Source organism: Bacillus rossius, chromosome 1 (genome assembly GCF_032445375.1).
Source record: "Bacillus rossius redtenbacheri isolate Brsri chromosome 1, Brsri_v3, whole genome shotgun sequence".
NCBI classification, from domain to species: Eukaryota; Metazoa; Arthropoda; class Insecta; order Phasmatodea; family Bacillidae; genus Bacillus; species Bacillus rossius.
The window spans coordinates 329,927,990-329,950,799 of record NC_086330.1 but is presented as its reverse complement, the minus strand read 5'-3'; the positions used below and the strand labels follow the sequence as shown (position 1 = coordinate 329,950,799).

The following is a 22,810-nucleotide window of genomic DNA, read 5'->3' as shown; positions in this document are numbered from 1 at the left end:
TGTAATGCATTGTTATTAAAAGTGACTGACTGCTACAAATAGTTTCTTCTGTGAAATAATAATTTGTGTTTAGCATTTAATTATATTTTCTGTCAGAATTAAAAGTATAATAATCTTGCAAGAGAGACTTTTATTGCCTGATACTATAAAGTTTATGCACATTTTAGAAGTTATAATTCTATGGCATTTCTGAAATATTAACCTGAAACATTTTAAAACTCAACACTTACGTATATGTACGTGTATTTGTTTCTTATACGACTGAAATCAGTACGAAAATTCTTCGTACGACTAACCGTTTTGCTACTAAGCCGATTGGGAATGTAAAGGTAGAGTATGTACTATCATTGTTATAATACCAGTTTTTTCTTAGGTATTTTAAAACTTCTAATTACTTTTTACGGTGACTATTTTAGTTTACAAAATATATTACGAAGTAGTTTTACTATTATAAAGTTTCATTTGGCACACCAAGACGTTGGTGTGTACCCTAATGTTTACGAAAGTGACTATATACGGTTTATTTTACTACATGTGGGGTTCGCAATCTTTGCTTCACATTTCCGTTAATCGACTTCCGTTCCATTTTCACGAAATTACTCCTACCAAATGCCGTATACATAGAGCTAAGATGTTAACACATAAAAAATATTAAAACTTACGATTAGCGATGGTATAAAAAAAGTATTAACTCTAATGTTAAGAAGCCAGGAAGTATCAGTCTGGCTACAGTGGACGCCATTTGCTCTTTGCTGAAATCTAAGCGTGACACAGACTATAGTTACGCATCTTCAAATTGTTGTTTGCCAATGGGCGAGCTGCTTGTAGTCTTCAACAAATTGATATTACCAGTTTTACTTTCATGTGTTAGCAGCCTTTGCTTGCATGTATGTAGATATTCAGAAGTCACGATAGGTATTCTCACACACACACAATGATAATTATTATGTATACCTTATATATTATAATTTTTGTTAATACCTTTTTGCAGAGCTATATTTATCATTGTTTCATCACAGGCTACATGTTCTATTTTTACTATTGTACCTACAGAATAATTATGCATTAAAACATTGCAAAGCAGTTAATATCAATCCACAAGTGTCTGGCCTTTGGCTTCGTTTCGAAAATGGTATCTCGTGATCAAAAAGAAGGAAGTTGTAATCACTGGTTTACATTGATTGCATGAACGCTTCAAGGAGCCAGTTAGGATGAGCTGGTTTCCCGTGGGGGGGGGGGGGGGGGGGGGGTTCTCGTGGGCATAGTCCATCCGAGTTTATCTGAACACTTCTGATATCATCCTTATTGAAAACAAGTCGTGACTGTGCATGATTCAACGCCAACATTACCAGGTTGGTACCATGTCAACTTGGCATCGCACCAAGGAAAATAGTTCTGCAACGTAGTCTTCTTGAACCTGCTGGCGACTGAAATACCTTTGTTGTCGCAGTGCTCCTTATAATGTTCAGTTAAAGGTGAGTCGACTAGATTTGACCGTGAGAGAGTTAGAAAAATATTACGTGAACACCTTTCAGCCGTTAAAATAAGCCATCACGCAGGAAAGGAACGTCTTTACATTCGACTGGCAAAAAAATAAACGAATCTAACTAGTGCTCAATCAAATTTTTTTCTTCTCAAGTTATCAAGTAAACAGCTCCTTATTTCAGCTAGGAAATTTACACATGGCAATTATATATGCGTATATAATTGCACAGTAATAAAAATTTAAGCGAGATTTGGTTAACAAAAATTATATTGCATGAATGGCGGAAAAGTTCAATATGCATTATGCTATTTTTTCTTACATAATAATTAATTTGGTCACTTTGCAACATAGGATCTTCTTTAAAAAAAAACCTACTCTTTAAAAGTGTTAAGTTACTAATCGAAATTCGATTTTCAGACTGTTAAAATTTCTAATTCCCGTTGTTTAGTTAGGGACGTGAACATTTTGATGGTTTGAATTTTTTTTTAACTTTTACAGCTTGTTATGATTTATGGCAACGAAAATCATATGAGAGAAAATTATGACTCACTTCGCTATTTTTATAAGCCAATTTTACAATTGGTGTAGCCTTATTGCCTCATTTTTAACAAACAAACAAACAATGTGAATTTGAATTTCAGGCTTTGGGTGTATGGAATACCTCCCAGTTAAATGTATAGTCCGAATTTTTGGAAAAAAAAAAAAATCAATAAGTAGCCTCTTAAAAGTCTATTTTAAGGCATTACTACGTCTTGAAGAGTTATTATCGAAACATGAAGTAGGTTATTTTCCGTTATATCTCCATTTTATTTTTATTTTTCTCTGGAGGAGTTACGGTGGTGGGGGTAATCGCCTCTACACAAAAGGGAATGTAATCGCCGCCCCGCTTGCCATAAACTCGCCTAGCCCTGGTCCGCTCTCAAAGGCTGGACTTATTTTTATACGTAACTTAATGTGTTTCGGCCGGAGAAGCGCCCGCTGAGGTAACGGGCAGTTATTTTCGGCGAGCGTGCTTCGAGAGTCCAAGACGCCCGGGGCTGGAGGCCTTTCTTTGGAACCCCTGCGGCTCGGCCCCGAGGTTGGGGCAGAGTCTATAACATTCGAAAACTATTTCACGTGTCATGCAAGTTTCGTTCCATGGTTTCGTCAGATAGTTTCGTCAGATTGTGTGTAGTTTTTGGACAATGAAAAAAAAAAAACAAAAACTAAAACCAGTGTTTTCTCGGACGTTTAAGGTATGAAAATTTTCAATGTGTGTTGTGAATGGTAAACATATTCCACCATAAAACTGCATGGTCACCTTAGAGGCACGTTATCGAAGCAAAGACGTTATGCCAGTTCGGTGACTGGCGTGTAAAGGCTGTGAGGCGAGCTAGTGTCGACCTTAGCCCCCCCCCCCCCCCTTTTCCCACGTGCGCCCACTTTAGTGAGTTTACTTTAGACGCAAATACGTATGCATGCGTACTTGGTAAAGAGGACTCTAATCGCCGCCCCCGGCATGACTTGGCGGTCGCACGAGCTGAATCACTGATGTGACCAGGGCCGGCGCTTCCATAAATAGCCCAGTGAAATTAGACCCTGGAAACCCCTGACGTGGAAAAAATTGTTGGAAAGCTGGAAATCATCTTAAACCCTTTGGTTGGCATCCAAATAGAGTATCCTGAGTTTTCGCCCTCACAGGTGGTGAGCTTAAGGAGGGGGGTGGAAAAAACTGTGAAATTATCGGACTTTTTTGTGTTTTTCACACGTAACTCGAAAACGATACATCTTAGGTTAAACTTAGTAGTAAGCATAATTAAAGTGTATATTATTATGCGTCCAATAAGACCACAAACGTTAAAATCGGTTCAGTGGTCTGGCTGAAATCGACATTTTAATTTTAGAAATATTTTCTATATTTGTAAATATTTTAATTTCTCGTCTGTTAACCGTCAGATATTATCTAAACCACCACTCAGATCAACAAAACCCACAGTATAAAGTTGTAGAGCATTACATTCTAAGTTGAACAGACACCTTAATTGTGAAAATCTGTTTGGTTCAACACATGAGATATGCTCGATAATCTGAAATCCCAGTTATGAAGTTGTTGGCAAACCCTCCCCCCCCCCCCCCCCCCGACACCCTTCCTAATCCTATACATACTGCCAAATGGGTTATAGAAAGGAATGAATGAGGCTTGAGATTGACCAAAAAATAAATAACTATATTTACAGTTGCGAAGAAATATGTGCACTCTCAAAATTCAAACAAGCGAAGATAATCTTCTACGTTTAGATGTCGATGGTTGGTGATCTTGAGATGTGGATATCTGGGGATCGACTAGCCTGGAAGTAAATGTCTGCTGTTCAGTGCAGGCACAGGATAGGTCGTGTTCAATGTCGCTTGTTTCGTCACCGTCATTCATTTGGTCGGGGTCCATGATTTCAGCATCTGAATAAGAAGTAGAATGATATTAGCAACAATAAATGAATGGTAATTTGAATAAGAGAACAACATTGATACCTATTGTGGCGGGAATACAAACAGTGAAAATAACTGTACAAACTAAAACAATATTACCAGGAGCATTAAATGGGCCATAGACTTACGTGACAAGTCATCAGCTGCAGAATCGTGCTCTGAGTCAGTGGCTTTAGCTGTGTCTACATTTGGTGCGTTAGCACATGACTGCCCCTTGCAAGCAACACAAATGTAGGAGCAGTTAAGCCCCGTTTTACGGCAACTACAGCCGGATCCCTTGCATTCTTTTTCACATTGACAGTATATTGTATTGAGTACATTCAGTGGGGCTGCCTCTTTCTCAGTAGTGATGGGGACCAATCCAACTTTGCTGTTTTTCCATCCCCAGTTGAGTGCACCTTTATCGACCCCAAGCTACTTTTGGACCTGATGGTAGGCCCTAAAGCTATGCTCTCGAGCTGCTGCCTTTGTGGGGGCAAGGAAGCCAGGTCAATGTTGCTTTTTGCCACTGTTTTGGCGAACACTTTGTACCTCAGTTCATCTAGGGAAACCATGTCTCAATAAACAGCCTCGAGAAATTGCCCCCCCCCCCCCCTCCATGGCTGCAGTCTGATCTTTGTCGACTACAGGTGAAAAAAATACAGGCACAGCATCTTGCAGTTCCTTGCTTTTTTCCAGGGTCTTGACAAATTTCATTTTTCCCTGTCTGAAAAATGCTGAGGTTGTGTCACATCCACGAACGCGTGCAAGAAAAGAATATTTTGTTTGCAGTGTCTGAAAACTTGAACTTGGAGGGTGAGAAACGGGTGCTATCGTTTGCCCCCTTCCCTGCTTTCATGAGCACAACCGTGGTTGTAGTTGGTGCCAATGCAGTAAGCAGTATTAGGAGGTCCGTATCCTCTCCCACTATTGCTACATATCTATGTTCTTCAGCAAGTTCCAAAGCGGCTAGGACAATGTCTCTGTCTGCATCTTCTTTGGCTATCTTCACTGCAAACTCGCACTCTTTTTCAAGTTTTAAACGATTCGCGAGCATTGATATGAGGCGCCGTTTGTTGCTGTCATTAGATAGAAACTTGTCTTTCGGCATTGTAGCTATCATACTTTCATCGAATTGTACAGTGGATGCAGCGAAAGTTGATTTCCGACAAAGGCGCTCTACTGATTTGTTGCTGGTTTCATTAGCATTTTCAGGGTAACCATCGAAGACTATGGCAGTGCTTTTTTGTTGTAGTGTTTTTTCACATACCTTATTCCACATACCTATCTAAAATTTTGGAATAATGCTCCCTTATCTGCCAAAAAACTGTGTGCAAAAGAAAACCTCCATCAATGACATAGACTGAGTCATACAAATCATGATTTCCCTCATCTTCATCTCTCAAGGGGCTGTATGAGTCATATAACACGGATTTGCGAGTTTCCCTCATGCCTGATTCATCAAATATGGAAAGAGGGTAGGGTGCCAATTCAAATTCAAAGTATGTTTTGATTTCGGAATTGGACTTTTTGAAAAGAGATATCCTCCTGAAGGTTGTGTCAGGATTGACTGGCACTTCCTGTTCATGGATCGTGACTTTGGAGTTGAAACTTTTCAATGGATTCACTCGCATTTTCCTTTGAAATTTCACATCTTTGAAATTGCTGCCAATTATTTGTCTAATGCCCTTCAGCCCAATTTATTATGCCTCGTGACTGTTTATCGTATCGTCCCCTACCACTCCGGTGCCTATTGACATAATGCATTCTCCTTCCGGGAAAGGGTCGTGTGTTGATAACCACTCAGTAAATTTCAACACATCCAGCTCGTCTCTAGTGATCCTCGATGGCCTGGCATCCACGTGTTGCTCTACTGTACTGAAAGTGACCCCACAAAATCTTTTCTAACTGTAGACGTATCTCCAAGATTGCAGGCATGGACGATACCAACTTAATTAGAACACTGTCCGTTACGCCTCTTCCGCGACTTACACCTCCTTCCGTTTTCATAGATTTCATCAAGGTCTGTTCTATGGCCATATCTGACCATAGGCCAGACCAAAATTTGTCAGATCTTCTTACTGTGAAGAAGCCTTCCACCACGAAATGCTTATATTCAGTAGGAATCAGTTTAGATTGAAGCTGTAGTAAGTCCTCTATGTAAAGTTGGCATGATTTGGCATACAGGAAATGTCCACTTGCGTGAAAATATGGTAACATTTGTTGTATACATTGAAGATGACCATTCCAATCTCCAACCCTTTCGGAGTGAATGAAGCATTTCAATATTGTCACCATACGGTAATACTGCACCTAAAGTTTGGCGGTGGGTCCTCTTTGTTCTAGTTCCAGAAGTTTGTCCGAGAAATTTTTCATGACACGTTGTACTGCAGATGCTTCAAAGTCCACAGTTGGTTTCCCAATGTCTTCAAATATTTGCAGTATATAAGTGCTCTCATCATCTGTTATGACCAGCTTGGACAACATAATTTTAGATAAAGCTAGATGCACAAAAATGTAGCATCGCACGGCTCTTGAATATGCATGTTCTGTCAACATTTTATAGGTTGATGCAGTAGCATATGCAATGTTGAACACATCTTGCAATCCACTCCCATCCATGATAAATCCTATTGCACCCATTCGGCTGGACGAATGGACACACGGGAAAGAAGTGGAGCATGATTGGGAGGGTGTGGCTGTAACGGGGGGGGGGGGGGGGGAGGAAAGGAAGAATAACTTGCTGCTGAAGGGTAGAAACAATAAATAAAAAAGGAGGGAAGGAAGAGGAGTGGGTGACTGCCGCCTCTCCAGCAGACGGAGTAAGACCGCATGGCGACACAGAGCCATAGTGTTTACATTCCACTAAGCTGTGACACAGTTCACAAAGACTTATATTGTGCTCAGAATTCTACTGGAGACAAATTTATGGTGCGGCTCTCATATATGGCAGAGCCCTTACCGTTAAATGGATTATCCTGTTTTTTTTTTACTGGATTTCAATTATCCGGGCATCTGTGAGTCCCAATTAACACGGATAATCTGGAGTTTAGTATAGTTACTTTTTTGTGTCAACCACAACAAGCCTCATTCATTCATATAACACAATTTTTAGGTATACACACACACACACACATATTTATATATATTTATATATATTTATATATATAATAGTAGGGTGGGGTGAGTGGTTGGCACAACAATTTCATGATAACTGGGATTTTAGATTATCGGACATATCTCGCAAAGAATCAAGCGGATTTTTGCAATTAAGGTGTCTATTCAACTTAGAATTTAATGCTCTACAACTCTATACTTTGGGTTTTGTTGATCTGAGTGGTGGTTTAGATAATATCTGACGGTAAACAGACGAGAAATTAAAATATTTACAAATATAGAAAATATTTCTAATATTAAAATGTCCATTGCGGCCAAACAACTGAACCGATTTTGACGTTTGTGGTGTTATTGGACGCATAATAATATACACTTTAATTATGCTTACTACTAAGTTTAACCTAAGATGCATCGTTTTCGAGTTACGTGTGAAAAACACAAAAAAGTCCGATAATTTCACAGTTTTTTCCACCCCCCTCCTTAAGCTCACCACCTGTGAGGGCGAAAATTCAGGATACTCTATTTGGATGCCAACCAAAGGGTTTAAAATGATTTCCAGCTTTCCAACAATTTTTTCCACGTCAGGGTCTTCTTTAACTGGGCTAAAAGGCGAACTAGGCAACCGCCTAGGGCGCCAAGTAGCTGGGGGCGGCGCAGCACGACACATAACAGCTGATATAATCAGTTTAACGATTATTGAAACTAAATGAAAATTGACTTTTGTAACAGTTTGGGATGTTTATATTGATATAAGTAATTATTTTAAGTCCACGGTGACCTGTTTATGATTTGTAATAAGTAAAAAAGTAAAAAAACACAAGCCTGCTTACATTTGATTGTTGACAAAATCTTAGGCTTACGTGATGTATTTTGAGGCAAGGAAAAATTTTTTTTGGGTTGTCAGGCCTAGAATGGGGGGGGGGGGGGGGGGCATTAAGGTTTTTTGCCTGGGGCGCCAATTTACCTTGCACCGGCCCTGGCTGTGACTCGGCGCCGCCAGACGGACTGGTCCGTGGGCCGGCCGGCCCGGTGCTGCCGCCTGGCGGCGGCGTGGGGGAAGCTTGGAGGCTTGGCGGCTGGCCGAGCTGGCCGGTGCGGCTGCACTCGTGCGAGCGCGTGGCCAGCAGTGTGGTCGGTGCTGTGGGGGGCGACCGGTGTCTCCTCGGCGGGGATCGTGGAGTTGTTCGCAGGTAGGACCGCGTCTGCACTAATGTTTGCGTTGTGGAAACATTATTTTTTTTTTATGGTAGCGACTGTGTTGACATTATAATTCATACTTAACTAACCATCATCAGACATTGTTAAGCAATATTTCCCGAACAATAATGGCAACGGCGAGGTTATAAAAAAAAAGGCGACTTTAACTGTGTCAGACAATGGTCTCCTCGCATTTCCCAACTCTATGATTTAAGTAGTGTCTCCTGCGACATGTGTACGTAAGTGGCCGTCCTATGAGGGGGAGAGATGGGGGTCAATCACCCCCCTTTTTTTTTCACCAAAAATCCCTGTAACTAAAAGCAAGTGTGGCGATAGCAGATATCTACTCCAGACCGTCACCTGCCTTTTGAAGTCCGATTTTTTGTGGGCTTGTACAGTTTTTAGTGCTACTGTGCTGTGAGATTTTTTAATTTCAAGTAAAAAAGCGTTAAAATAGCCTTTCAAGTGGTTATTGGTTTTTTATTGAATTTCGGACTAGCCATTTAACTGGAAGCTATTCCCACACCACACAGTACTCTCTAGGCTGGGTCCGCCATTGGCTGAGCGAGGTGCTCTCTGGCGGCGAAACATTGTGCGCGCAGTCGCAAGAGCCTCGGGTTCGAGTCTCTGACTGGTCTAGCGATGATTCCAGGCGCAGTTTGTGTAGGCCAGGCTGTGTCCTTCTGAGACCTCGCTGTCTGTTACACGAAGCTTGACTAAAAAATATAAATATTCGATTTTCAAGCACGTTGCCGTTTTAGAGCCATTAGTAAACAAAGGATGCTCTATTGTTTATATCAGCTGATTGTCGCTATTCATTTAGCAAATCTCGGGACAATGATGTAACCATGCAAAGGAAGAGGCCAAGAATCAAGCTGCGCAGTGGCCTTATTTATTTATTTTTTTCTTTCTTTCCTACCCAACCTGCTTTCACACGTTCGTTGACCATTATTTGTATTCCGTTAATGATTTGTCGGGGTTTTTCAGAATAGTTTTCACAGAATTCACCAGGCCTTGTCACGAGTCTCACTGACATGACTATTTGAAAATTTTATACATTTGTTCACATAAGTCTTTTAGTATGTGGGAAGGGGTCTGAAATTGGTTGGATGTTTGACGTGATCAGCCAATCGAATAGCGTGGTCATTAATTTAAAAAAAATGCTTATGGAGTGGACTCAAGGAAACTTTAAAATGGCGAACAACACAGAACTGTATTGTGTGTTGAAGAAACATTACGGATTCTCTTTTTTTTCTTTTTTCTTTTACTCAGAACTTGGTAAATTAGGCGTGGTGATTAAAATGACTATTGTAAAGTGCAGTTAATCATAGTCGTAAAAAATGCAAATATGTTTATTGAATTTCAAAGTAATTTAATAAGTGTTACTCTATATTTTAATCCTGAAAAACAGTCGGTGAATTTTTCTTCAGTACTAGCCGCAAAAACGAGACAGTGAACGCTGGATGCGTTCTAATTGAATTCCACAAAATTACAAACGTGAGAATCGACCAATTCGAACGCTGCGTCAGAAGCGTCCGGCGGTTCCACGTCAGAACTCGCCGCGTGATCGGGAAGTTGCCACGTCATTCACCCGCCCACGAGAACCTCGCCCGGTGGGTCGTGGGTGGACTAGACACTATTATCACGTGACTGAATGGAGTCTGTTGAAAAACTCTCTGTGCGTTTTTAGATTTGTCTTAACTTTTCTCCCACCGTTTGTTTCCTTCACCAATCATATTCGAGTGAAACTGAGGCATTCTTGTGTTCCCTCGACCCCGTGTACTTCACTTGCCCTTGCTTACTAGATAGGTCTGGAAACTTCCTATCCGTTGCCTTAACGTGTCTCGTCTTGGTGAAGCTTGCGGTGGCTTGCGAACTAACGGCTCTTGTAGTAGGTGTCCCCTTCATTAACATTGCGTTAAAGGAGTTTTGTATAAAAGTATATATATAAAAAAAACTGTTTCGTTTTAAACGTCGGGTAAAGTTTATGGTTTTTAATTTATTTGGAAGCTTTGTAGGGTTTGAATACATGGCAATAACTTGTAACTTTGCCGCAATTGTCAGTTAAAGTTTAAATCTAACTGATACTATTTAACAGATATTTTTCCTTCCATTGTCAAGTCAGCGGCGTGTAGTGGTAACATGCGTGGGATGGTAATCTGAGGGCTCGGGTTTGATACCCGCTAGGATCTTTTTTTACATTTTTATTTTAATATTTCTCGCAAAATTTAACAAATAATTACAGAAATTAATTGTGTTTAAACAGTTAAATTACATAATCAGGTGAGATTCTGAATAAAATAAACGTTTACGAAAATTCAGTTATTATCTACTCTATTTTTTGTTATCAAATGAAAATTAATTTTTCACATTTTCCAATAAAAGTTTTTATACAGAAATTGAATATAGTCAAACAGTTAAGTACGTATTATTTTATTGGAAAAATGTAATGTTTCTTCCGATAATAAATAAAAAGCAGAGTAGATAATTACTCGCTATGTATTCAAACCCTACAAGTTTCCTAATAAATTATAAGCCATAAACTTTAACCAACGTTTAAAACGAAAGTTTTTTTATATATACCTACTTTTATATGAAACTCTCATTTAGCACAATGAAGGGGACACCTACTACTAGCGCCGTTAGTTCGCAGGCCGCCGCGAGCTACACTAGACCAGACACGCCAAGGCAAAGGATAGGAAGTTGCCAGGCCTATCTGTATGACCGTGGTTCGGACGGATATTTTTGGCCTCTTTAAATAGTATTAGACAGTTAATCAGGTTGTTTTAAGATTTAATAAATAAATGTAACCCTAGAAAAAAAATGGTAATTTATTACTTTCACTACAATTAAGTGAATTAATTGGATTTACTTACGTTACTATCTTTGTTTCGTAAGTAACAGTCGGCATATGTGCATGTATTTGTGGATATTTGTTGTAAAAACATGTTAATCTTGGTAAAATTCAAAGTGAACATTATTTTACGAATCTTGGGTCTAACGTTTGTCGATCAAACATAACCTACAAAAATATGGTGACGCATCTTTTACCTGAAAGCACGCGGGACGAAACATCAAGTTTGAGAGCTTTTGATGAATATCCAACAAGCCAGGTAAAGGTTTCAAATAATGGTAAAGATAAGAAAATGAAATAACGAACTTGTCGTTTCTAAAAGCGCGGGGGGTCGCTAAGGGCGACATTGTCTCGCTCATCATACGCCTCTTCGCCCCTACGCGCCAGGCGCATAACTGGCGTGAAATCCTCGTCTGTAACACACCTCTACGTGACTTTTTAAGCGGTGACCCTGTCACTTTATGGTGTAACATTAAAGATAAAGGCCCCTACCATTTACAGTACCGTGAAGAATTTTTCATATATAAAAAAAGTCTGTGAATACTTTTTTTTTCCACTGTCCTAAAAGTACACGTTATAAACGAAACCATGAAACGAAACTTTTATTAACATGTGGAATGCTTCTGAAATGCTACGCAATCGCACTTTTAATAAATGTTGAGCGGTTTTGTGAATGACTGGTTAACGAACGCCCAGAGTTGTGCACGCCGTGTGGCGCTCCAGAGTTCGCCCGCGGGCTATATCGAGATGGGCGTCAATGCTCTCGAACGCTCGTGGTCTGCTGGCGGGCGGCCAGGCCGCGTGACGTCACTCGGTGCGGGCGCACCGGCGCGGCCTTGGCGGGCGGTGACGTCACCGCGGGCTCTGCGCCGGCCAATGATCGTCCGTGTCACTCTCCCGGGATGTCTGAGCGGCGCAACACTTTTTTTTTTTTTTTTTAGTCGTAAATATTGAGGAATTGCTGGGAAAAAAAGTTGGTAACAAACTCAAATGGGTACAAAAAAAGTGTCAAAACTGAGACAGTTGCAATTTTAAAATATTTTTAATGCGTGAAACATAATAAGGAATATGACGAGCATTTCCTGAAGTTTTCTGGACACAGTTCTTTTCACGGTGATTTTAAGGATACACTAAATTTGACAACATGCATTTTTTTTTTTTTTTTTAGTATCCCTATGATATATATGTGTAATGTATTATTTTAGTTGCAAATGCATTAAACTGAAAAGTTTTAAATGCGTGTAAATTAAAGAAACAAGTTCTAAAGGAATACCCACCTACCATCAAGTTTGTAAAGGGAAGGAGGGGGTAGGAATGTGTGGGCTTCATGTGTACTTTCTATTAGTGTGTCCTATCCATATGGAATGTTGGATAGAAAGTGTTCAGGTTTTTGTGTTTGGAGGGCGAAGTGCAAGGGTAAATCTTTCAGAATTAAATGTCATTGAAGGCGACAACTTAAGTTGTTTGATTTTATAGTGTTTAGAAAGGTTTACTGTGTTTGTAATAATATTAACCACAGATTTCAACTTATCATTTTCATGTAGACTAACTTGTACAAATTTTTCGAACGTAACTAAATTTTCACAAAAATTTATTACTAATACTTTGGTAAAAATTTTATCGGTAAAAAAATTACATTTTAATATAGACTGCAATACATTTTCTTTTCAAAGGGTTGTATTAAATACAAAATATACCCAAAATGACTGAGGGCGTAATCATGACTACTTTCGCGATATTGTATAGGTGGATGTAAAACAGTTATCTATAAAATAGAGGGGCGTTAGTTGCATTTTTTTTAAATATTGCTTAACCAACATTGCCTGCCATTTTTGATGTAGTTTTTTTCTTGTACCTTTTTTTTTAGCTTTGGTCTAAATCATACTCAATTTTAAGCATGTGTGAACTTAGTTGTGACTTAGTCGCTGTCGTAAGCACGTTCAGTGACGCACACGGGTGAGTCGTAACCTTGTTACTAGTTGATAAATAACCTCCGGTCTAGCTCGAATGAAAACACTCTTCACTCTCCAATGTCGGGTTGAATTGTTCGACCTCGATTCAGTTGGGTTATTTTTAATAGGTAGCATGGCACTAGATCATCCTGAAACAGGTTTTAAACAGTTTCTTTCGGCTAGCCGATACGGTTGTCACAGTCTGACGTGAGTCACCCATGCGGTCACGGCCATTCCAGCCTCTGACGTGGACATATCGCGTGATAGGAATGGTCCGTTTTATTTTTTTTTCTCATTCGCAACATATTTTTCTCTACAGCCTTCCTTAGTCATGCAGTTCGTGGAATATTAGCGCGTTTCACGTGAGTGATTTTGAAGTGAAACTTCTTTATAGCTGAGTCGAGGCGATGATTCATCTGAGCGTAACGAAAAAGTTCAACAATCAGGAGTAGGGCGCTCAATGGTAGGTAGGCGAGATAACGAATAAAGTAGACTGGACAACCATTCTTTGCAGTTTTTTTCTTCGTCCTTTGTTACACTATTGTGAATCCCCAGTGCGAACATTATGTAATTTTATTTTTATCGTTGAAGTGAATTATTTAATATTTAGTTTTGTTAAAGTGGCGTGGAGGCCAGGCGCCGATTGTTATTTTTGATTGAGCGTTGCATTTTTTCCCCGTACATTTTAGGCCCGTGCTACAGTGCCAGGAATTTGCTCGGCAGTGCCCTGCTCTTCCCTTTACGTGACTCCTTGCGACCAATGGAAGTAGAGTGTTTTGGCCTTGGCGGCCAGTCTTTTCGTCGCGCACAGGGCATATTTGCACGGCAATTTATTTAAATTTGTAAAATGCCCAACAACATGCAGGACGGTACAACGGACATTGGTAGGCACTACAGTCATGCAGTACCGACTCCATGTAGGCGCTACTTGCAGGTAGCCAACTGAGACTAGCAGGCACTCCATACCTGCAAGGACAACAGAGTACTACCGGCTCGCTGTAGGAAAGGTTTTGATGGAGATTAAAAACTGACGGAAACTAGCTTCTACTGCGCAGCTCAGGTTTCCCCCTCCTTCTTTGGAACAGAGAATTTCCGTCACTCCCCTCTCTGTCGAAAAGAAGGGAGGGGGGAACCTGAGCTGCGCAGTAGAAGCTAGTTTTCGTCAGTTTTTAATCTCCATCAAAACCTTTCCTACAGCGAGCCAGTAGCACAATACATTTAAAGACAACATTCATTACTGTTACTAAAATCAACAAATAATACACGATCTCGATCTAAAGTACATAATAATATATACCATAAATAAATCAACAAAGATGAGAAAAAAAATAACAAAATTGCAAGACAAGATGGTACAATATTTTATACAAAAAGGAGGTAATTTACAACATATTATGTGAAATAAGTAAATATTTTATATTAGATAAGGCCTAATTAATTTTTTATTTATGTAAACACAACTTTTTCATACCTATTTTTCTGTCGAAAATTAAAACATTACATGGCGGAGGTATGAAGATAACTAGGTGTGTAATTTAAGTCTCTTGAGTGGGTTCTTTAATCTATACCGGATATTTTATGCCTAAAAATTAAGTCTGAAACACGCGTTTTAGCAATTTTCACTCTTTTAAAGATACAGTTTAAAATGATTTTTCTCGAACCGGTACATAGAAACGAAACTTTTATTATTGATGGCTGTAGTGTATGAGTTGCGTATGCGATGGCAAAAAACTCAATTGTATTTAGCAGTCTTGGCTTCAGGGCCCCGCACAGGTTATTTCCATTTTAATTTTTCCTGTATTAATGTTTTTTTAATAAACATATAGACATTAATGAAAAAAAAGAACAATTAAATTTTTATTAGCATGTACCTTTAGCTACTGGTCAATACATTTCGTATTCGTTTTAAGAAACCTTAAAAGAGTTTACTGCCTCATGAAATGGCGCGATTTCATCGGCAGCATTGTTAGCATTCATAAAACTAGCATGAGTACAAGGTTGTCGGGAAGGTATCGATAATTTTATAAGATAAATCTGCAACACCGTCGTCGAAATTTAAGTCCCAGTTTGGCTTAAAAACTTTTCAAATTTGTACCCCACCCCAACCCAACCCATTTTTTTCTCGGGAGCTATTCCATTTACCCAGGCCCTGCTATTAGGCCCTTCGCCAAGAGTGAAGGGCCCCACAAAAGTAAATGGCCCAGGATCTCGCAGATTCTAGGGCCGCCACAGTCATTTCGTTGTTAGTCTTTTTTTTTATTATCGAACGGTAGTTTAACGTCATGTTCATAATAATGCATAGTTTTTCTTTTATGTCGCATCGCTTCCTCCGCATCGTATCTGTGGCGCTATCTGCATTGGTCGAGAGCATGAGGTGTATCCCCAAGATGGATTATAGAGATGTTCTCGTGCGAGTCTTTCATTCATCAGCGCCGGGTGCCGCAGAGATTGCGTTGACCTCAAGAGTTAAAATAAAAGTGACGTGTGAACATCTACCTCGGTAAAGAGCCAATTCATGTGTGCTCTTGTTGCAAATACACTTATAATACGAAACTCGCACACAGAGAATTTAACGTAGAATTCTTTAAAATAATGCCGAGCCTGATAAATATACAAAGTTTTTTTTTAAACTACATTTATTGACGCGAATCACACGTAATTTCCGCTCCCGCCGCTAGAATTCGTTGCCGGAGCAGCCACGTTGACTATAGTCATTCGATTTGCAGAGAAAAAGTTTAAACTATATAAACTAAACGCTCCTATAAAAACGAAAAAGACTTTAAAAATACTAAACCCTGACTTTGGACCTGAATTTCGACGAGGGAGTTTATTAAAATACTGCCCATCTTGTTAAAATTCATTAAACCGTTTCTATAAAGTTTCCCTTTGTATGAACTTGGTCTGGTGTCATCCATCACAAATGGTAGTTTCACATTTCAGTGGTTACACATTTCCGTTCCATTCACGGTATTACTCTTACCAAATGCCGTAAACCAATAGCTAAGATTTTACACATCGAAAATAAATCATCGACAGAAGACGCTTGAAGACTGCACACCTTGAATGCACTTAAAAATTGTGTACAATGCTGCTAATTATGGTAGACTGTGTTTGTGTAAAGGTGCCGTTAGACTTTGTTATTACATTTTTTATGTGAATTGTTTCATTAGTACAATTTAAATGTTCAGTATTCCTTAAGACTTGGTTATTACTTTTTATGTAAATTTTTTACTAGGACAATTTAAATGGATGTTTCAATTTATAAGTACTTACAGTATTTTATCAGCATTGCACATTGTTTTGATACAGGATTTGTTGCCATATATTATATGCTCCACACCACCTGCCATTTGTAAAAATTTAGGCAAATATTCATAGTAAAAACTTTGTTTTACTAATTGTCTTGTGGTCACTGACTTAAAATCAATAATCATATTTTAAAACTAATTCTTTTTTAAAAAAAACTGATATTAACATCAGAAGAGGTCCTTACTTCAAGAGATAAGTGGGGTGAGTTTTCTGTGAGGTAGTTAGGTTTTTAAGCCACGCGATACTGCTTGAAGGCAAGATGACCTCGATTATAGCATTATAGTGGGATCCAAACAACACGGATATAAACTTGATACTCATTTGAGCCATGTCAGTAGATGGGATTTAACTTGTGACTCTCGCTTCAGATAAAGTATTCTTGTATCAAATTTTATCAATTTTCAACTCAATATTTATTGAATTCATATCATGTCATTGATAATCATCTAGTCCTTTTGTGGCTATTCAACGTGTTGCATAAACAATTTAATAATTCAATGAAATTTTTATTTTATTATTAAAAAGAACAGTTATTTATGAACCAGTTTAATTTAACATTCAAAAAGTATTATATTGCAGTGTAATTGTTTAAATGAAGACATCAACAAAAAATGAACAATCTTCATTGACATACCTTGTTACTTAAACTAAATTAAATTTATTTAGCTGCTTCATTGCCCATTGGTGATTGAGCCTTATTTTATTGTTATTGTGTATGCTAACCAGTTTCTTTGTTTTTATTTCTTCATAATACTTAGTCACACTTCACCTTGTTACAAATAATTCTCTCAAAAGTCCAAATTTTTCATCATAACACAATGTGGAATTCAATATTTTATTATTATCATTGTTTGAATTTCTGTGTGTTATTTATGGTTTTTTTTTACATAGTGATAACATTTAAATAGTGTGGAGCAAATATAACTCACTATCTTTAGAACAGCAAAGAAATTGCTTCCCAGGTCAAGTTTTTGCTTTGAATTGCATTCAATTCTTCTCTCCTAGCAGACATAAATTTTATCCTAATGTATATCTGTCGGTGAGAGACACAACACAGTAGAACAGCGTTAAGTGTTTTTAGCTGCATCGAAATAAGTTGTTTATTAGGTACATTGGGCTGAAAATTCAGTACCTGGCAATGGACCTGAAGTTAATAATTAGTCAAATGTCTGGTAAGTTCCATTTCATATGGCTCCATAAATGCAATTCAAAACATTTTGGACAGTCTAACCCCTTTAAGTTCAATAAGCTGTTGTTTCATTTTATCTGGGTATGGTGCGTGGCAGCTAGATAAGGTTTTATTGTATTTTTATGTTACCGTGGTTAAGTGTGCAAACACACACACACACACGCATTGACTCATATACACACACCTGTACACTAACACAAACCTACACATGTATATTGCTAATTCTTTTTATGTGCCTGTTTTGAGTACATGGATATGATTATTCATGCTTGCAAGGTTTCTTTTTGTCTTTTTTGTTGCTAGCAGTGTTTACTAGGTTTACACATGGATAAAGATTAACAGAACAAGTTTCCTCTTACAAATCACCCTAAAAATTTTAACATCTAAATTAATGTTGTGACTAATTTTTTTTTTGTTCTGGCCATCAAATTCAAATTTATTTATCTAATTCTTTGTCAATGTGATGGCAAAGATAATTACAGAAATAATAAATGATGTTCACTTGAATTGCATGTTTTTGAAGTCAGCAGTATCAGTGCAACATGATTATTTTGTTATATTTTTAACAGTCTAATCAGTTTGAGCCAATAATGCAGTTCTTTGGTCATTTTTATTTAATTAGGAATATTATCTCTTAGAGAACCACAAATATTTAAAACTAAAATGTAGCCACAGTCCTATTGGAGTAATGTAGCTTTGTGCCTCAAGGATCGGTATTAGGTCCCTTGCTCTTTCTTTTTTATGTTAATGACTTACCACATATGCTTGATGTAAGAGCTTCTGCTATTCTGTTTGCAGATGATACTAGTATCATAATACAAAACCTGTCTCGCACCCAGTTAATTGAGGAATCTGAAAATGTACTCAAACTAATGATTTCTTGGTTTAAGTCTAATAAATTAACTTTAAATTTTGATAAAACAAATTTTGTTAACTTCATAACAAGAAACCAAATGTATGAAGATATTAATATTTCTTGTTTAAATAAAAATCTACATCAGTCTCATTATGCGAAATTTCTGGGATTAATAATTGATGAAAAAATAAATTGGAAAAAGAACATAGAGGTATTATGTAATAAACTAACATCTGCATGTTTTGCTCTTCGCTGTATGGTTGGGAAAGTTGATGTTGAGGTTATGAAATTAATGTACTTCGGGTATTTTCACTCACTAATGCAATATGGTATAATTTCATGGGGAAATAGCTCGGAAGCTATTAAAGTCTTTATAATACAAAAAAAAGCCATAAGGATTATTTGTAATAGCAAGCAAAGAGATTCATGCAAACCACTTTTTAATAAACTATGTATTCTCCCATTGCCAAGTCAATATATATTTTCAGTTTTAGTGTTTTTAAATAAAAATCTGAATATTTTTAAGCCAAATTCAGCAATACATCCATACGAAACTAAAAAATGTGATGACTTGCATATAACTCGGGCAAGAACTACTTTACAGCAGAAAGGCATATATAATACTGCTTTGAAGTTATTTAATAATCTTCCATTAACTTTAAAACAACTATGTAAAAGTAAAAGTAAAAATTTTAAATATAAATTAAAAGAATATCTCATCTCAAAAACATTTTATTCTGTTGATGAATTTTTAAATTGTATTGATAATCATAACTTGTGTGTTAACATCTGAATTGTATATATATATATATATATATATGTATAGATATATGTATATATATATGTATATATATATAATAGTTATGTTATGTGTATATTTGTGTGTTTATGTTTAAAATATCTTTGTGTACGGACACTTTAATATTATATGTGTATAATACATGTATGCTATACCCTTTTAATTGTGATATGTGTATTTAATCATGATATTGTTTATAACTTTTATCTTACTATGTTATGGATTTAATTTTTATTTTGTATTGTATTGTATATACTGACATGTTCTACACCATTGAGCAATTGCTCATTCATGGTCGACGGAACGCAACTATAAATAAAATAATAAAATAATAAAACCATGACAGAATTTTTGTAATTGTACCAGCATTTTCAATTTGACTTCTCACAAACAAACAAAAGCACAGTAATTGAATCATGTTTCTGTGCCACTTTATTCCTTCACACACACATTTTGCATCCACACATGCTTTTCAAAAATGCCCACCCCATTATAAAAACTCTAAATTGGTGGCAAGCTCTTATAAGAGTGGTCTAGTTACACATAGCTCAAATATGTAGTATTTTGAAAAATCCTGTAGTTTTAAAACCATCAGTACACCTTTATTACTGCATATGAGAAAGTATCTGTACTACAATTGTACAAACTCTAAAGCTCTAAAAATTGTATTCAGTAAATAATTATAATCAAAAGCCATTTGAAGCATGGTTAGTTAAAAAAAAAAAAACCTTTCGGCACAGCCTACAGGCATAGGCAGAAGTTGTAGTAGTACCTATTTCTTCTGGAAATTTTTTGATCCTATATGTTTGCCAATTTTTTTAACCCCTGTTTTTACAGTAATAATTAGTTTTAATAAAAAATTGTTTCAGCCAAAGGTTTTAGACAAAGTTTAGGAGTTTTACAATAAAATAATGGATTTGATTGTATATCTATTAAATAAAGTAATGACATTTTGTCTTTCTACCCTTGTTTTTTCCACCTCTTGCAGTAATGATTAGTGATATAAAATTTACTTTAGACAAAAGGTTTCAACAATATTTAAAAAGTTAAACAAAAATAAACATTAATTCAATAGAGTACATGGTAGGGAAGTTTTATCTATTTTCTTATTTCAACACCAGGTTTTTTCAGCCTCTTGTAGTAATAGTTCGTCTTATCGAAAATTGTTTCGGACAAACGTTTTAGATAAAAATTATAAGATTACAAACATTCGAACAAATTTGATTCTGTGCCTATGAAGGGAGTTAATTTTTTTTTGTCCTTCAACCCTTGTTTATTTATTCTACCCCTTGAAGTAATGGTTGGTTGTATAAAAATTTATTTCAAACAAAAGTTTTAGATAATAATTTAAGGTTTTAAATAAAACAGAGTGGATTTAATAGTGTACATGTTATTTGAATAATGATTTTTTTTTTCAATTATACTATTAAATTATATTGTTAATTATTCAACCCCGTGCAACGAGTCGTCTTATAAAAAATTGTTTCCAACAAAAGTTTTGGATATTAATTATAAGATTTATAAAGAGAACGGATTTGATAGTGTAGGTACCTACTAAGGAAGTTATGCATTTTTTTAAAATTTCTATGCCTCATTTTTTCAACCCTTTGCACCAGTGGTTCATCTAATAAAAAATTGTTTGACATAAGTTTTAGATAATTATAAGATTAACACACAATTTGTACGAATTCATTTTTGTGCCTACGAAGGGAGTTTTGATTTTTTTTTGTCCTCAAACCCTTGTTTTTTAAACCCCTTGCAATTATGGTTGGACATATTAAAAAACTTGTTCAGACAGAAATTTTTGGTATTACTCGGAGTTACAGCGATTTTTTTCTTTTTCTTTTTTTTCCCCAAAAAACTTTCCCCCATTTCTACCCTTTTTTTTCCATTAACAAACTTGACTTAGATTTTTCACTATAAGAGTTAAGGTATCAGTTTGGAAGTGATTCGTGAAAAATTGCAGCAGTTATCATGTACACAATTGTGATACACACACATACATATATATTTGTTATATATATATATATATATATGCACATACATGTATACATACACACATACTTTTTTGAGTTAACGATGGTTTTTTCATGAAATGAAAGACTACGTAAAAAAATTTCGGAAGTTGCACCATAGTAATGGCTACAATAGGTAGTATTTGAAATCTACCAAACATTCAGGGTTTATTTTATTTTAGTTCTAAGCAAATAATGTGTGTTGTATCACATTGGTAATTAAATAAGCTTTAATGAATGAAAGTGTAATGTTTGTTGCTAAAAGTTGCTCATTTACATAAATTTTTTCACTAAATTGACTTCTTACTCAATTAATTCACACAATAAGGAATAACGTCAAGTATTTTTAGTAGATTTATTTTTAGAGTGAATTACCTCTTCAATTGTAGAAAACTGTACTTTAAAGAAGTGTTTTATTTTTTCTTTCAATATTGAATTGTTATTGATTGCATTGACTTCATGGATTGAATACTTTTTAGATTAGATAATGATTTGAATGATGAGCTTTTGAAAAGCAATGCTAGCAAGTTTTATGTGACCTACTGTTATCACCGAGTTACATAGACACCATTATCGTGGTTCACGTTGGGCTGTGGGTAAACGACATGAACAAAGGACAAACAAATACTCGTGCAAATATTGACAAGTCTAGAGTTCCAAGTGTAATATTCATGGTGACAGTGACTGTGGAATACCTGCACAATCAGTTCTGTCTAGTGCGTGACTGCGGGTAGTCATGTTCCAGTTGTCAAAATATACTGTGCGTAAAGGAAAATCAGTATTTATTCACAGAAAATTTGAGAATAGCAGTTTGATCTAAATTAGTAAAAATTTTACAAACAAAACTTTTTTCTTTTAAATTTTGTGATGTGTCCTGTGATGAGAGAAAATATTTCCTGTGGAAAATTGTAAACTTGGGTCACTTCTCAGACTAGAGATCCCATCATCTTTGGGTATGTTTTTTTTTGGCATCATACTTTACTTTCCAAGCTTCTTACTGTCAGTTATTGTTGCAGCTTGATACAGAAGTCCACAAATGGGAGTTTATTTCTTTGTTTTCATTCTTTGCTGTGACTGCACCAGTTTTCCTGGAGAGGAAGGGAACGTGTTTAGAATGTATATATACTTTATGCATGTCCTGCTTTTGGATTTAGCAAAAATTTACTTTTCCCCATCTGTAGCATTACTGATTTTAAAAAAATTCAGGTTTAAAATTTAGTGTGGTGGTAGTAACTATAAAATTTTCTCACAAATATTTTACTAGGATCATAGCTCCTAATTATTTTTAAAAGCATAATAAGTAACTCAATTAGACAACAAAAAAGCTAATAAAAGTATTACCAATAGTTGAAATGTGTGTTTAATGCTGGTTATAAAAAAATTTAGTATTTCGTCCTAAAAATAAGTAATTCTGGATGCCCACAGACAGGAAATATCTGCAAAACAGGGAAACTCAGGGAGTTTAAAAGGTGTCTTCAAAACCTGGAAAACAGGGAAATTGACCAAATGTTAGTTACTAAACTGCACTATTAATTTTGAATACTAGCTAGTGTGTTTTTGTAATGTCTTAAAACCAGTCTGTATTTTGATCACC

At 36.5% G+C, this 22,810-nt stretch overlaps 1 protein-coding gene across 8 annotated transcripts in view; it reads left to right on the top strand.

Moving 5' to 3' along the window:
- LOC134528031 (phosphatidylcholine:ceramide cholinephosphotransferase 2-like) overlaps positions 1–22,810 on the top strand; it is a 248,470-nt gene that overhangs the window by 205,741 nt on the left and 19,919 nt on the right. Inside the window, exon 1 of one of the 8 annotated variants that reach the window (XM_063361217.1) lies at positions 22,024–22,169. The exons of the other annotated variants lie outside the window; for them this stretch is intronic. The gene's annotated coding sequence lies outside the window, so the exon portion shown is untranslated. Of the gene's footprint in view, positions 1–22,023; positions 22,170–22,810 lie in introns of those variants that run through there. 8 annotated transcript variants of the gene reach the window in all.